Raw genomic sequence first — 17,306 nt, 5'->3', positions numbered from 1 at the left:
AGTGTGGTCTGATAATATTTCCTCCCCATGGCCCCTTTGGTGACACTGATAGAACCAATACTGAAATGACGTGGCAGCAATGAAGCGCCGGTCGGTTGACCCATATAAGGGGTGGAATCTGCAGACCTACTGAAGTGTGTGTGTGTGTATATCTGTGAAGTGTGTGTGTGTGCATCTGTGAAGTGTGTGTGTGTATCTGTGAAGCATGCATCTGTGAAGTGTGTGTGTACGCATCTGTGAAGTGAGTGTGTATCTGTGAAGCATGCATCTGTGAAGTGTGTGTGTACGCATCTGTGAAGTGAGTGTGTATCTGTGAAGCATGCATCTGTGAAATGTGTGTAACTGGCACATTGATGCCACATAATGACAATGAAGAGAATGAAAAGGAGAAGAATCTTCATTCAATGAATCTTATTTTATTCCCATGTATTTTGTGTAAGCAGCCGTCCGTGAGACATACAGAGTAGACTGGTTGCTGATAGGCAGGTGCATGAGCCCAGCATGCCTTTGCTCTGATGAGCCTCTTTGATATCGTGCCGTCCTGTTTACATTCTTACTTGTTGTTTATTTACTCTTTTAATTATGCTCCCAGTGAGAGAATGGAGGGAGAGGAGGGTGGAGGAAGGATAGGAGGGTTGAGGAGGGGAGAAGAGGGTGGATGAGGGTGGAGTCCTTCTTTGATGTGTGGTGGCACTGGTGAAAGTTTGGCTGAACAGACTAAGAGCTTATGCTCCCTCAACAAGATCAGACAAGATGGCACTCAATATCACATCTGTCAGAGCTAAGAAAGAGACACTCCTAGACCACACACAAATGCATACGGTAGAAGAGCACACAAACTGACACACCCACAAACACTATCCTTGTAGGGACCAAACACTTGATTCCTATTCAAAATCATATTATCCCTAACCCCTAACCCTAACCCTCATTGTAACCCTAACCGCTAAGCCTAAAATAGCTTTTTTCTTGTGGGGGCGGGAAACAATTTCCTTGTTTTACTATCCTTGTGAGGCCTTCTGGTCCCCACAAGGATAGTAAAAGAAAAAACACACACTTTGAAACCCATCAACAAAAGCACACATTCTGTCCACACACGTATCAAAATACAAAACAGACATGCTCATACAGTTCTCAGAAATTAGCAAACTTAAAAACAGGGCGTTTCATAAATTACCCATACAACTAACCTTTTAACGGTTATAGCAAGGGAAGCTCTGAAAAAGGGTGCCAGTGTTGGTGAGGACATACTGTACGTAGGAGTGGTGAGCTTAGTGACGCATGTTTTACTCCACTCACAGGGCAGTCCATCATTACACAATATTACGCCATGGCATGCATATTTTCTCTCTCTCGTTAGGTGGGGCAAGAATTACATTAGGAACCAGGACAGCAAGGACAGGATAGGGCTGTGCAGTGAAGCAACAGCCTGTACATTCAGCAGGGAGAAATGTGTGTGTGGGTGTGTGTGTGTGTGTACACTGAGGATGGAGAAATGTTCTTACTATGGTTTTCTCTGGGGCAGGTGCACTCCCCTGCATGACTCAATACCCTATCACTCATCTAGGATGTTGACTGAGAGAGAACACTTCTGGCATGGGTTTATAATTTTGATTCACTATAATCCTATAATTTTTTACAATTTCACTTCATTATTAGCTAGTTGCTATCAAGTGGCTATAGTGGCTAAACACTGCACTGAGGGCTAGGTAACACAGTCACCACTGATAAATCCATGATAATTGAACATTTCAATAAGCATTTCTCTACGGCTGGCCATGCTTTCCTCCTGGCTACCCCAACCCCGACCAACATCTCCGTCCCCACGCAGCTACTTGCCTGAGCCTCCCCAGCTTCTCCTTCTCGCAAATCCAGATAGCAGATGTTCTGAAAGAGCCGCAAAACCTGGACCCGTACAAATCAGCTGGGCTAGACAATCTGAACCCTCTCTTTCTAAAATTATACGCTGCCGTTGTTGCAACCCCTATTACCAGTCTGTTCAAACTCTCTTTCGTATCGCCTGAGATCCTTAAAGATTGGAAAGCTGCCGCGGTCATCCCCCTCTTCAAAGGGGGTGACACTCCAGACCCAAACTGTTATAGCCTATATCCATCCGGCCCCGCCTCTCTAAAGTCTTCGAAAGCCAAGTTAATAAACAGATCACTGACCATTTAGAATCCCACCGTACCTTCTCCGCTGTGCAATCCGGTTTCCGAGTTGGTCACGGGTGCACCTCAGCCACGCTCAAGGTACTAAATGATATCATATCCGCCACCGATAAAGACAGAACTGTGCAGCCGTATTCATCGACCAGGCCAAGGCTTTCAACTCTGTCAATCACCGTATTCTTATCGGCAGACTCAATAGCCTTGGTTTCTCAAATGACGCCTGGTTCACCAACTACTTTGCAGACAGAGTTCAGTGTGTCAAATCGGAGGGCCTGTAGTCCGGACCTCTGGCAGTCTCTATGGGGGTACCACAGGGTTAAATTCTTGGGCCGACTATTTTCTCTGTATATATCAATGATGTCGCTCTTGCTGCGGGTGATTCCCTGATCCACCTCTACGCAGACGACACCATTCTGTATACATATGGCCCTTCTTTGGACACTGTTAACTAACCTCCAAACAAGCTTCAATGCCATACAACACTCCTTCCGTGGCCTCCAAACGCTAGTAGAACCAAATGCATGCTTTTCAACCGTTCGCTGCCTGCACCCGCCCGCCCGACTAGCATCACTACCCTGGACAGTTCTGACCTAGAATATGTGGACAAATACCTAGGTGTCTGGCTAGACTGTTAACGTCTTGATGCACCCATCCCATTAGCGGGATCATTTTCGTCAACATCCGCAGAGCACCAAATTCAAATTAAATTACTAAAAATATTTAAATTTCATGAAATCACAAGTGCAATATAGCAAAATACAGCGTAGCTTGTTGTTAATCCGCCTGGTGTGTCAGATTTTCAAAAAAGTATTTTGGCGAAAGCATACCAAGCGTTTATGTAAGGACATCTCTCTCAGCAGACAAAACATTACAAACAGCTAGCAGCCAAGTAGATGGTCACGAAAGTCAGAAAAGCAATAAAATGAATCGCTTACCTTTGATGTTCTTCGGATGTTTGTACTCACGAGACTCCCAGTTACACAATAAATGTTCCTTTTGTTCCATAAAGATTATTTTTATATTCAAAATACCTCAATTTGGTTGGCGCGTTATTTTCAGAAATCCACAGGCTCGAGCGGTCATGACGGGGCAGACGAAAATTCCAAATAGTATCCGTAAAGTTCGAAGAAACATGTCAAACGTTTTTTATAATCAATCCTCAAGTTGTTTTTACAATATATAATCAATAATATTTCAACCGGACTGTAGGTTCTTCAATGGGAGAGAGAGAGAAAATGTCTGCTCCAAGCTGTTGCGCATGCAAAACACTGCTGGCACCAATGACGCAATGTGATCTTTCTCGCTCATTTTTCAAAATAAAAGCATGAAACTATGTCTAAAGACTGTTCACACCATGTGGAAGCCATAGGAAATAGGAATCTGGTTGATATCCCTTTAAAAATGGAGCGAAGGCAGGCAATGGAACAGAGAGCTTTCAAAACAGCACTTCCGGGTTGAATTTTCCTCAGGTTTCCGCGTGCAATATCAGTTCTGTTATACTCACAGACAATATTCTGACAGTTTTGGAAACTTTAGAGTGTTTTCTATCCTAATCTGACAATTATATGCATATTCTAGATTCTGGGCCTGAGAAATAGGCAGTTTCATTTGGGTACATTTTTCATCCAAACATCAAAATACTGCCCCCTACACTCAACAAGTTAACTCGCCTTCCAGACTCATATTAAACATCTCCAATCCAAAATCAAATCTAGAATCAGCTTCCTATTTTGCAACAAAGCCTCCTTCACTCACACTGCCAAACTTACACTAGTAAAACTTGACTATCCTACCGATCCTTGACTTTGGCGATGTCATCTACAAAATAGCTTCCAATACTCTACAAACTGGATGCAGTCTATCACAGTGCCATCCGTTTTGTTACCAAAGCACCTTATACCACCCACCACTGCGACCTGTATGCTCTAGTCGGCTGGCCCTCAATACATATTCGCCGCCAGACCCACTAGCTCCAGGTCATCTATAAGTCTATGCTAGGTAAAGCTTTGCCTTATCTCAGCTCACTGGTCAATATAACAACACCCACCCGTAGCACGCGCTCCAGTAGGTATATTTCACTGGTCATCCCCAAAGCCAACACCTCCTTTGGCTGCCTTTCCTTCCAGTTCTCTGCTGCCAATGACTGGAACGAATTTCAAAAATCGCTGAAGCTGGAGACTTATATTTCCCTCACTAACTTTAAACATCAGCGATCTGAGCAGCGAACCGATCGCTGCAGCTGTACATAGTCCATCTGTAAATAGCCTACCTACCTCATCCCCATTTTGTTTTTATTTACCTTTCTGCTCTTTTGCACACCAGTATTTCTACTTGCACATCTTCATCTGCACATCTATCACTCCAGTGTTAATATGCTAAATTGTAATTACTCCGCTACTATGGCCTATTTATTGCCTTACCTCCTCACGCCATTTGCACACACTGGATATAGACTTAATTTTTTCTATTGTGTTATTGACTGTACGCTTGTTTATTCCATGTGTAACTCTGTGTTGTTGTTTGTGTCGCACTGCTTTGCTTTATCTTGGCCAGGTCGCAGTTGTAAATGAGAACTTGTTCTCAACTAGCCTACCTGGTTAAATAAAGGTAAAAAATAAAAATAAAATTACTCAGAAGCTTCACTGGATACTGCAATGTCCCCAAAACACAACACAGGAAACTTCCAAGACTGACGAGTCTACTGTAAGCCTACTCCTTCACTGACATTTTCAACCTCTCCCTGACAGAGTCTGTAATACCTACATGTTTCAAGCAGACCTTCATAGTCCCTGTGCTCAAGGAAGCGAAGTAGCACTCAGGTCGGTAGCCATGTACTGCAGCGCCAGCTGTGCCACCAAAAACTCCCGGGTTCGTGCCCAGACTCTGTCGTAACCGGCCACGACCGGGAGGTCCGTGGGGCGACGCACAATTTGCCTAGCGTCGTCCGGGTTAGGAAGGGTTTGGCTGGTAGGGATATCCTTGTCTCATCGCACACCAGCGACTCCTGTGGCGGGCCGGGGCGCAGTGCGCACTAACCAAGGTTGCCAGGTGCACGGTGTTTCCTACTACACATTGCTGCGGATGGCTTCCGGGTTGGATGCGCGCTGTGTTAAGAAGCATGACTTTCAACGGAAGACGCATGACTTTCATTCTTCGTCTCTCCCGAGCCCGTACAGGAGTTGTAGCGATGAGACAAGATAGTAGCTACTAACTATTGGATACCACGAAAAAGGGGTACATTTCTTTTTTTAAAGAACAAAAAAGCCTACTAGTTTATTCAACCTTTCCGCTTTAGAGTGATGCCAAATTACTTGGTCCGCTCACATTGGTGGAGAATGCAGGTAACTAGGTGGACGAGTGACACAAGGATAAGTGAGTAAATCAAGATTCTTCCAGTAGACACAGAGGAACCATTCAAGAATGATGGATAACGCCCTACTACAACAATTGATCACGGCACAGCAGACAACCATAGACTTCCTGCAACAACAGCTGAGCCGAGATCCTGTCCCGGTACCAGCTGACTGCCAGAGATAGGGCCGTAAAGTTCCATCAATGGACCTATACAGCTGACCAACCCGTCCGTGCCCAGAACTTTGCATTAATACGAATGACGAAACAGTGGCTAGAACCTGGAAAGAGAGTAGAACATGTGATAGAGACCCTCGTAGTGGACAAGATATTGAGGGAATTACCCAGTGACTTAAAAAGGGTTGTGGGGCAAGCCAACCCATTGTCAGCCGACGACATAGCCCAGGCGGTGGAAACATATCGATCTACAGGGGAGTTGTTAAAAAGTGACAAGGGGGAACGGAATGATTCTTCCAATCCCGTACCACGACTCACCCCGGCGCGTCCGCCACCAAAACGTCCAAACCCCCTCCGGAGGTGGGAGAGGTCAGCCCCCACACAGCAGGGTCGGTGTTAAAAATGTCAGTCTCCCGACCATTATGCCCCACAATGTCCTAGCAAGGACGAGCCTATGGTCACGGAGTCATCACTGCCCACCCCCACACATCCCGGTTTGAGGGGGCAGAATCAACACTGTTGGTTAGCAGAAATAGCCCCAGCCCCAGAGATTCTGTTTCGAGTAGAAGGGCAAGATGTGGTAGCCATTCTCGACTCGGGAAGTATGGTTACTTACGTTAGTAGAGGAGCGGATGGTGACCTCCGCAACACTGCTACCAGACAAAGTAGCCGTATCCTGTATCCATGGAGACACCCACTATTACCCCACTGTGAATCTGCCTATTATCACTCCAAAAGGAAGGTGTACAGTCAGGGCTGGGAAAGTGCCCCATCTGAAGGTGCCATTATTGATCGGGAAAGACTGTCCCCTATATAAGGAGCTTCGGCAGATGACGTTATGCACGGGAAGAAGGGGGACAGGAAAGAAGAGAAAATCCAAGTAGAGGTAGCCGCGTCCTCCTCCTCTGCAGCAGAGAAAGAAATAGCGACCCAACATTTACGACAGAAATTCCAGGAAACCACATATGAAAACACCTGCAAAGGGTTATACACAACGCAGGAAGGAAGGAGCAACTAGGCGTTAAGGGATATATTTGAAGCTCCATCCGAGGAGGGAACCTGGAAGGGATTCTCCTCTGTCACCCCTGATGGGGATAGAAAACAACCTCCACATCCCTCTACCGAGGTCGACCTGCCCCAGGAATTAAAGGGACAGTTTAGCACCTCGCAGCATAGAGACCCAGACCTAAGGGAGGCCATGAGGAAGGTGAAATTGATCGACGGGAGGAACGTCGACGGATCAGGTGAGCCCCCTCTTCCTTACTATGCCATCAGGCGGGATCTCTTATATTGGGTCGTACGGCGAAGGGGGGGAAAACAGGAATTACTAATGGTGCCTAGACCATACAGGGATACAGTTCTACAGTTCCCACAGTTCTACAGCCCATTCCCACATCCTATGAGGACACCTGGCACAGGACAACACTATTGACAGAGTCCTGCAGAGATTCTATTGGCCCCGGGTCACCTGGGATGTTGCCAGGTATTGTAGGACGTGTGATCAATGTCAACGTACAGCTCCACGGCCACACCTATGTAACCCTTTGATTCCTCTCCCCATCATAGAGACTCCCTTTGAACGCATAGCTATGGACCTCGTAGGACCCCTCCCAAAATCCACCAGAGGACACGAGTACATCCTAGTGGTCATAGATTACGCTACCAAGTTCCCGGAGGCCATAACCCTGCGTACCATGTCGCAAAGGGAATTGCCAAGGAACTGTTCATGATGTTCTCTCGGGTGGGCCTCCCCAAGACAATCTTAACCGATCAGGGAACCCCATTCATGCTCCGATTGATGAAGGACTTGTGTCGGTTGTATCAGGTTCAACAGATACGTACAAGCATATTCCACCCTCAAACAGACGGGTTGTGTGAACGCTTGAACAAAACGATTAAAAGCTTGTTGAGAAGAGTGGTGTCCCGAGACGGGAAAAACTGGGATATGCTTCTCCCACACTTAATGTTGCGCTGCGAGAAGTACACCAGGCGTCCACTGGATTCTCTCCGTTTGAATTGCTCTATTGCAGACCCTGCGAGGTATCCTCGACTTAGCCAAGGAGACCTGGGAGACCCAACCATGCCCCTTTCGATCCACAATTGAACATATTAATTACCCTGATGAGAGACCGCCTGTCAGCAGTGTGGCCCATAGTAAAGGAGCATATGGAGAAGGCACAAAGGACCCAAGGCCGGGCCTATGATAAGTCCGTGACACCCCGTGAGTTCACCGTGGGAGAGAAAGTGATGGTGCTCATGCCCACGGCCGAACGTCACTTGCTGGCACAGTGGAGGGGGCCCTACGAGGTAATGAAAAGAGTCTCTCCGGTCAATTACCTCATCAAGCAACCTGACAAGAGGAAGAAGGTCCAACTCTATCACATAAACCTGTTGAATGTACCATGTACCATGGAAGAGAGGAGGAGGTGGCTTTGATGACCCTGGAGGGCAAAGGAAAAAAGGAGGCTCTACCACAGGTGCACCGTGGCCAAACTCTCCTGCCGGAGACGTCAAGACAGCTAGACAAGCTGATTATGAACTTCGGTCGAATATTCTCTCCATTCCCTGGACCAACAGATGTCCTGTTCCACCATATCCACACTGAACCCGGCAAGAAGATGCATATCTGCCCTTACAGAATTCCTGAGGCTCGCCGAGTCATTGCTAAGAACGAGGTAAGGGAGATGTTGAGGATGGGTGTGATCGAGCCATCGACGTTTGAGTAGTCCAGTCCCATAGTCCTGGTCCCCAAATCCGATGGTAGTATGAGACTCTGCAACGACTTTAGGGGCGTGAATGCCATCTCTAAATTCGATGCGTATCCCATGCCCCGCGTGGATGAACTCTTGGAGCGCTTAGGAAAGGCCAAGTTCATCAGCACCCTGGATTTGACGAAGGGAAATTGGCAAGTGCCGGTGGCTCCGGAGGATCGCCCAAAGACTGCCTTCGCCACACCAGAGGGGATTTTTCAGTATGTGAGGATGCCCTTCGGACTGCATGGTGCCGCTGCAACTTTCCAACGCCTCATGGATACCATTCTACGGCCCCATCAAGAGTATGCTGTCTGCGTACATAGACGATGTGGTCATCCGCAGCGAGGACTGGGATAGTCACCTCCTGCAATTACGGGCGGTGCTCGTGAGTTTGGAAGCCACAGGGTTGACGGCCAATCCAAATAAATGCTGCCTGGGCCTGTCCGAAGCGGAATACCTGGGGTACACCGTGGGGAATGGGAAAATACGCCCACAGGCAGAGAAGACCAGGGCAATTCGGGACTGGCCTCGACCCCGGACCAAGCGGGACGTTCGGGCCTTCTTAGGGATAATGGGATATTATCGCCATTTTAACCCGGGATATGCAACCATTGCTAACCCCTCACAAACCTCACCAAGAAAAACTTGCCAAACCAGGTAGAGTGGAAAGACGAGACAGAAGAGGCCTTTCAATCACTAAAAGATGGCCTGTGTTCTGATCCCGTTCTACAGGCTCCGGACTTCTCACAAGAGTTCATTGTGCAGGTAGATGCCTCGGATACGGGGCTCGAGGCCATACCAGCTCAGGGTAAAGGCGAACCAGAGAAGCCAATTCTCTTCATAAGTAGGAAGCTCAGCGATCGGGAACAGAGATATGCTACCGTAGAGAAAGAGGCCTTAGCCATTAAGTGGGCCCTCGAGTATTTCCGGTACTACCTACTGGGTCGGAAGCTTGCATTAGTTACTGACCATGCGCCCCTCACGTGGATGGCTGGTAAGAGAAACAATAACAACAGAATAGCCAGATGGTTTTTGTCTTTACAACCGTTCTCTTTCCATGTCATCCACAGGGCCGGATCGAGGAACGGGAATGCAGACACTCTGTCCTGATGCGACCAAGACAGTGCGTCTGGCGCCCGACCCTCCGGTTCGGTCCTGAGGGGGAAGATATGTGGTGGGACCACCAGAGGGCAGGCTGGGCTCACGGATAGTAGCCCAACCAGGCATGGGAGACAAGGTAACCAGAGGCAATTAAGCACAGCTGACAGTGCTAATTACATTTTTTTCCACCTTTATTTAACCAGGTAGGCTAGTTGAGAACATGTTCTCATTTGCAACTGCAAACTGGCCAAGATAAAGCATAGCAGTGTGAACAGACAACACAGAGTTACACCTGGAGTAAACAATTAACAAGTCAATAACAGAGTAGAAAAAAAGAGTCTATATACATTGTGTGCAATAGGCATGAGGAGGTAGGCGAATAATTACAATTTTACTGGAGTGATAAACACTGGAGTGATAAATGATCAGATGGTCATGTACAGGTAGAGATATTGGTGTGCAAAAGAGCAGAAAAGTAAATAAATATAAACAGTATGGGGATGAGGTAGGTAAAATTGGCTGGGCTATTTACCAATAGACTATGTACAGCTGCAGCGATCGGTTAGCTGCTCAGATAGCAGATGTTTGAAGTTGGTGAGGGAGATAAAAGTCTCCAACTTCAGCGATGTTTGCAATTCGTTCCAGTCACAAGCAGCAGAGAACTGGAACGAAAGGCGGTCAAATGAGGTGTTGGCTTTAAGGATGATCAGTGAGATACACCTGCTGGAGCGCGTGCTACGGGTGGGTGTTGCCATCGTGACCAGTGAACTGAGATAAGGCGGAGCTTTACCTAGCATGGACTTGTAGATGACCTGGAGCCTGTGGGTCTGGCGACGAGTATGTAGCGAGGGCCAGCCGACTAGAGCATACAAGTCGCAGTGGTGGGTGGCATTGTGTCCTCCTCCCAGAGCGCTAAGAACCTTGGCGTGATCCTGGACAACACCCTGTCGTTCTCAACTAACATCAAGGCGGTGGCCCGTTCCTGTAGGTTCATGCTCTACAACATCCGCAGAGTACGACCCTGCCTCACACAGGAAGCGGCGCAGGTCCTAATCCAGGCACTTGTCATCTCCCGTCTGGATTACTGCAACTCGCTGTTGGCTGGGCTCCCTGCCTGTGCCATTAAACCCCTACAACTCATCCAGAACGCCGCAGCCCGTCTGGTGTTCAACCTTCCCAAGTTCTCTCATGTCACCCCGCTCCTCCGCTCTCTCCACTGGCTTCCAGTTGAAGCTCGCATCCGCTACAAGACCATGGTGCTTGCCTACGGAGCTGTGAGGGGAACGGCACCTCAGTACCTCCAGGCTCTGATCAGGCCCTACACCCAAACAAGGGCACTGCGTTCATCCACCTCTGGTCTGCTCGCCTCCCTACCACTGAGGAAGTACAGTTCCCGCTCAGCCCAGTCAAAACTGTTCGCTGCTCTGGCCCCCAATGGTGGAACAAACTCCCTCACGACGCCAGGACAGCGGAGTCAATCACCACCTTCCGGAGACACCTGAAACCCCACCTCTTTAAGGAATACCTAGGATAGGATAAGTAATCCTTCTCACCCCCCCCCTAAAAGATTTAGATGCACTATTGTAAAGTGGCTGTTCCACTGGATGTCATAAGGTGAATGCACCAATTTGTAAGTCGCTCTGGATAAGAGTGTCTGCTAAATGACTTAAATGTAAAATGTATGTAAATGTATAAGGTGCTTTAGTAACAAAACGGATGGCACTGTGATAAACTGCATCCAGTTTGCTGAGTAGAGTATTGGAAGCTATTTTGTAGATGACATCGCCAAAGTCGAGGATCGGTAGGATAGTCAGTTTGGCGGCGTGAGTGAAGGAGGCTTTGAGAAATAGAAAGCCGACTCTAGATTTGATTTTAGATTGGAGATGTTTGATATGGGTCTGGAAGGAGAGTTTACAGTCTAGCCAGACACCTAGGTACTTATAGATGTCCACATATTCTAGGTCGGAACCATCCAGGGTGATGATGCTAGTCGGGCGTGCGGGTGCAGGCAGCGAACGGTTGAAAAGCATGCATTTGGTTTTACTAGCATTTAAGAGTAGTTGGAGGCCACGGATGGCCACGGACTTGGCTTTCGAAGACCTTAGATAGGCCAGGCAGGATGGATATAGGTCTGTAACAGTTTGGGTCCAGGGTGTCTCCCCCGAAGAGGGGGATAACTGCGGCAGCTTTTCAATCCTTGGGGATCTCAGACGATATGAAAGAGAGGTTGAACAGGCTGGTAATAGGGGTTGCGACAATGGCAGGGGGGGGGGGCTGTTGGCCGAGGTTGGAGTAGTCAGTAGGAAGGCATGGCCAGCCGTTGAGAAATGCTTGTTGAAGTTTTCGATAATCATGGATTTATCGGTGGTGACCGTGTTACCTAGCCTCAGTGCAGTGGGCAGCTGGGAGGAGGTGTGCTTGTTCTCCTTGGAGATTACAGTGTCCCAGAACTTTTTGGAGTTAGAGCTACAGGATGCAAATTTCTGCCTGAAGAAGCTGGCCTTTGCTTTCCTGACTGACTGCGTGTATTGGTTCCTGACTTCCCTGAATAGTTGTATATCGCGGGGACTATTCGATGCTATTGCAGTCCGCCACAGGATGTTTTTGTGCTGGTCGAGGACAGTCAGGTCTGGAGTAAACCAAGGGCTGTATCTGTTCTTAGTTCTGCATTTTTTGAACGGAGCATGCTTATCTAAAATGGTGAGGAAGTTACTTTTATAGAATGACCAGGCATCCTCAACTGACGGGATGAGGTCAATATCCTTCCAGGATACCCGGGCCAGGTTGATTAGGAAGGCCTGCTCGTAGAAGTGTTTTAGGGAGCGTTTGACAGTGATGAGGGGTGGTCGTTTGACTGCGGATCCGTAGCGGATACAGGCAATGAGGCAGTGATCACTGAGATCCTGATTGAAGACAGCGGAGGTGTATTTGGAGGGCCAGTTGGTCAGGATGACGTCTATGAGGGTGCCCTTGTTTACAGATTTAGGGTTGTACCTGGTGGGTTCCTTGATGATTTGTGTGAGATTGAGGGCATCTAGCTTAGATTATAGGACTGCCGGGGTGTTAAGCATATCCCAGTTTAGGTCACCTAACAGAACAAACTCTGAAGCTAGATGGGGGGCGATCATTTCACAAATGGTGTGTGTCCAGGGCACAGCTGGGAGCTGACGGGGGTTGGTAGCAGGCGGCAACAGTGAGATACTTATTTCTGGAGAGAGTAATTTTTAAAATGAGTAGTTCGAACTGTTTGGGTATGGACCTGGAAAGTATGACATTACTTTGCAGGCTATCTCTGCAGTAGACTGCAACTCCTCCCCCTTTGGCAGTTCTATCTTGACGGAAAATGTTATAGTTGGGTATGGAAATCTCTTCCCCTATAAGAGAGACTATGGCACCAGCAGAGAATGGGGGAAAAACTCTCTGGAAGATGGCCACCGAGACAGAGGAGCTATCCATGAAGAACCATTAAGACGGTGACAATCCCGTGACTTTTGTTGTAGTTTAAAGATAATAGTATTGTGTTCCTGTTTGATCTAGAGAAGAAGATGTATGTTTTTTTCCTCGAGAGATTTTCAGTGATTATGTTGGAGTGTTTGTGTTGACCAAATGCCCTCAATAGAGAACTGTGTTCAATCAAGAAAGCCTACTCCTGACTCGTTTATTCCACCTTTCCGCTTTAGAGTGACGCCAAATTACTTGGTCCGCTCACACAACAAACAGCGCACATAGCGCTTGTTGGAGCTATCTCAACTAATTCTAGATGTGCACAACAGATATGCCTCTTCTCCAACTCCTGAACTCTACAAAGAGAGACTGCTACACCAATCGTAATTTGACAATTTTCCCACCAAATAAACGGAGCAGCTTCTGTTGAAGTCGAGGCATAAAATTATATGAACACGGAAAGAAAGCTCACCAGCTTCGACAATCCGCTTTTAGCAGCACCATACCTGAAATCTGTGTTGCAGCTGAGAAATCAAAGAAATCAACAACAAATGTAAGTAATTCTATTCTGCTCTTTACTCGTCAGATGCTCTTCCTAACACATCTCGTATGCATGCATTTCTAGACAATCTGGACATCACCTGCCTCAATTCAGATGAACAAACCAACATGGATGCCTCAGTACGTGATGAAGCTTAAATAGAACTGTTGGGCCATTTTGACCATAGTTATGTTTGGAGAAAAAGGGGGAGGCTTACCAGCCGAAGAACACCATCCCAACCATGAAGCACGGGGGTGGCAGCATCATGTTGTGGGGATGATTTGCTGCAGGGCGGACTGGTGCACTTCACAAAATAGATGGCATCACGAGGAAGGGAAATTATGTGGATATATTGAAGCAACATCTCAAGACATCAGTCAGGAAGTTAAAGCTTGGTCGCAAATGAGCCTTCCAAATGGACAATGACCCCAAGCATACTTCCAAAGTTGTGGCAAAATGTCTTAAGGACAACAAAGTCAATGTATTGGACTGGTCATCACAAAGCTCTGACCTCAATCCTATAGAAAATTTGTGGGCAGAACGGAAAAGGCGTGTGCAAGCAAGGAGGCCTTACAAGCCAATGGGCCAAAATTCACCCAACTTATTGTGGGAAGCTTGTGGAAGGCTACCCGAAACGTTTGACCCAAGTTAAACAATTTAAAGGCAGTGCTACAAAATACTAATTGAGTGTATGTAAACTTCTGACCCTGGAAATGTGATGAAAGAAATAAAAGCTGAAATAAATCATTCTCTCTACTATTATTCTGACATTTCACATTCTTAAAATAAAGTGGTGATCCTAACTGAATTGTGAAAAACTGAGTTGAAATGTATTTGGCTAAAGTGTAGGTAAACTTCCGAATTCAACTGTACCTGCAAACTCGCAGCTTTGCCAAAAAACATTTCCCTTAATTTCCACTCAAGCTTACTAAGTGTCCAGTTGAGAGTTGCTTAGATCTCAACCCTTATCTGGAGGGCACCATCTCTAGATTATACATCATAATACAGAACATTAATCCACATTCCTTTGCAAATACAACATCTTTAGAAAAGGCTGTTGCGCAGCAACTCACTGCCTTCCTGAAGACAAACTGTCATGCCCTGGTCGAAGTATGTATGTTTTTCTTCATTTATTTGGTCAGGCCAGGGGGTGACATGGGTTATTGTGGTGCGTTTTTGTCATGGGGTTTTTGTGGGGTGTCTAGCATAGTCTATGGCTGCCTGAGGCGGTTCTCAATCAGAGTCAGGTGATTTTCGTTGTCTCTGATTGGGAACCATATTTAGGCAGCCATATTCTTTGAGTTGTCGTGGGTGATTGTTCCTGTCTCTGTGTTAGTTGTCACCAGATAGGCTGTATAGGTTTTCACGTTCCGTTTGTCGTTTTTGTATTGGTCGTGTTTTTTCTTTATTAAAGATGTATCGAACTAACCACGCTGCATTTTGGTCCGACTCTCCTTCAACGGAAGAAAGCCGTTACACAAACAATGTATACGAAATGATTCAGTCTGGTTTTAGACCCCATCATAGCACTGAGACTGCACTTGTGAAGGTGGTAAATTACCTTTTAATGGCATCAGACCGAGGCTTTGCATCTGTCCTCGTGCTCCTAGACTTTAGTGCTGCTTTTGATACCATCGATCACCACATTCTTTTGGAGAGATTGGAAACCCAAATAGGTCTACAAGGACAAGTTCTGGCCTGGTTCAGATCTTATCTATCGGAAAGATATCAGTTTGTCTCTGTGAATGGTTTGTCCTCTGACAAATCAACTGTAACTTTTGGTATTCCTCAAGGTTCCGTTTTAGGACCACTATTGTTCTCACTATATATTTTACCTCTTGGGGATGTCATTCGAAAACATAATGTTAACTTTCACTGCTATGCGGATGACACACAGCTGTACATTTCAATGAAACATGGTGAAGCCCCAAAACTGCCCTCGCTAGAAGCCTGTGTTTCAGACATAAGGAAGTGGATGGCTGCAAACTTTATACTTTTAAACTCGGACAAAACAGAGATGCTTGTTCTAGGTCCCGAGAAACAAAGAGATTTTCTGTTGAATCTGACAACTAATCTTAATGGTTGTACAGTCGTCTCAAATAAAACTGTGAAGGACCTCGGCGTTACTCTGGACCCGGATCTCTCTTTTTGACGAACATATCAAGACTGTTTCAAGGACAGCTTTTTTCCATCTACGTAACATTGCAAAAATCCTACAATTTTTGTCCTAAAATGATGCAGAAAAATTAATCCATGCTTTTGTTACTTCTAGATTTGTAAGGTCCTGGGTGCTGTGAATGTGGAGCCAGGCGCAGGGAAACAGAGTGTTCAGTAGGAGGGGTGCGTCACTTGAGTGGGTTGAGTCAATGATGTGATCCCCCCCCCTTGGGTTGTGCCGTGGCTGAGATTTTTGTGGGCTATAGTCGGCCTTGTCTCAGGATGGTAAGTTGGTGGTTGAAGATATCTCTCTCGTGGTGTGAGGGCTGTGCTTTGGCAAAGTGGGTGGGGTTATATCCTTCCTGTTTGGCCCTGTCCGGGGGTATCATCGGATGGGGCCACAGTGTCTCCTGACCCCTCCTGTCTCAGCCTCCAGAATATATGTTGCAGTAGTTTATGTGTCGGGGGGTTAGGGTCAGTTTGTTATATCTGGAGTACTTCTCCTGTCTTATCCGGTGTCCTGTGTGAATTTAAGTATGCTCCCTCTAATTCTCTCTTTCTTTCTCTCGGAGGACCTGAGCCTTAGGATCATGCCTCAGGACTACCTTGCACGATGACTCCTTGCTGTCCCCAGTCCACCTGGCCGTGCTGCTGCTCCAGTTTCAACTGTTCTGCCTGTGATTATTATTATTTGACCATGCTGGTCATTTATGAACATTTGAACATCTTGGCCATGTTCTGTTATAATCTCCACCCGGCACAGGCAGAAGAGGACTGGCCACCCCACATAGCCTGGTTCCTCTCTAGGTTTCTTCCTAGGATTTGGCCTTTCTAGGGAGTTTTTCCTAGCCACCGTGCTTCTACACCTGCATTGCTTGCTGTTTGGGGTTTTAGGCTGGGTTTCTGTACAGCACTTTGAGATATCAGCTGATGTACGAAGGGCTATATAAATACATTTGATTTGATAATGAGAAACTGAATTGCTGGCCTATTTATTTGTTTCCCATATATGCAACATTCTTGTGTTTTAGTTTTTTGAGGATGAAATGATGTGATATGTAAACAAAGGAAAGTATAGAAATTTGCCTTTATTAGTCAAAAACGTGATTTAGACCTGGATGAGAGAGAACAATGTTGTGTCATGTGTTTATATACTGTATAGTGTGTTTGGTTGTTGATTGAGTGTGATATGTTGTAAATAAATCATTATGAAAAATTTAATTAAATACATTTTTTTTCAAGCTTCTTGCCAGGAACTGGGAACACACTGCCCTGACACACAGGCAGACTCCCACTACAACAGAGTAGACTGCTTGTCTGAGTGTTTGTCCAACACTTAATTTCTCTGGCTCTCTGGTGTGTTTACAAAACACACACACACGGTCAGAGAATGGCAGGAGAGAACTACATGTGTGCCACTGCCTGCCTGTTCCCATTCTCCCACACGCACAGAGCGCTTGGTCACTGCTTCTCATCTTACACACACACACCTACAAGTAGACACACAAAACACAGACACACACACAGACAAGTCTTCTCATGTTGTCCTGATGAGTCATGGCTAATCTGGAGCCCAACCCTAAACAGGCAGATAGCAGCCTCTGTATCTTGTCC

Source organism: Oncorhynchus keta, chromosome 12 (assembly GCF_023373465.1).
Source record: "Oncorhynchus keta strain PuntledgeMale-10-30-2019 chromosome 12, Oket_V2, whole genome shotgun sequence".
Classification (NCBI taxonomy): domain Eukaryota; kingdom Metazoa; phylum Chordata; class Actinopteri; order Salmoniformes; family Salmonidae; genus Oncorhynchus; species Oncorhynchus keta.
This window is presented reverse-complemented; position numbering follows the sequence as displayed.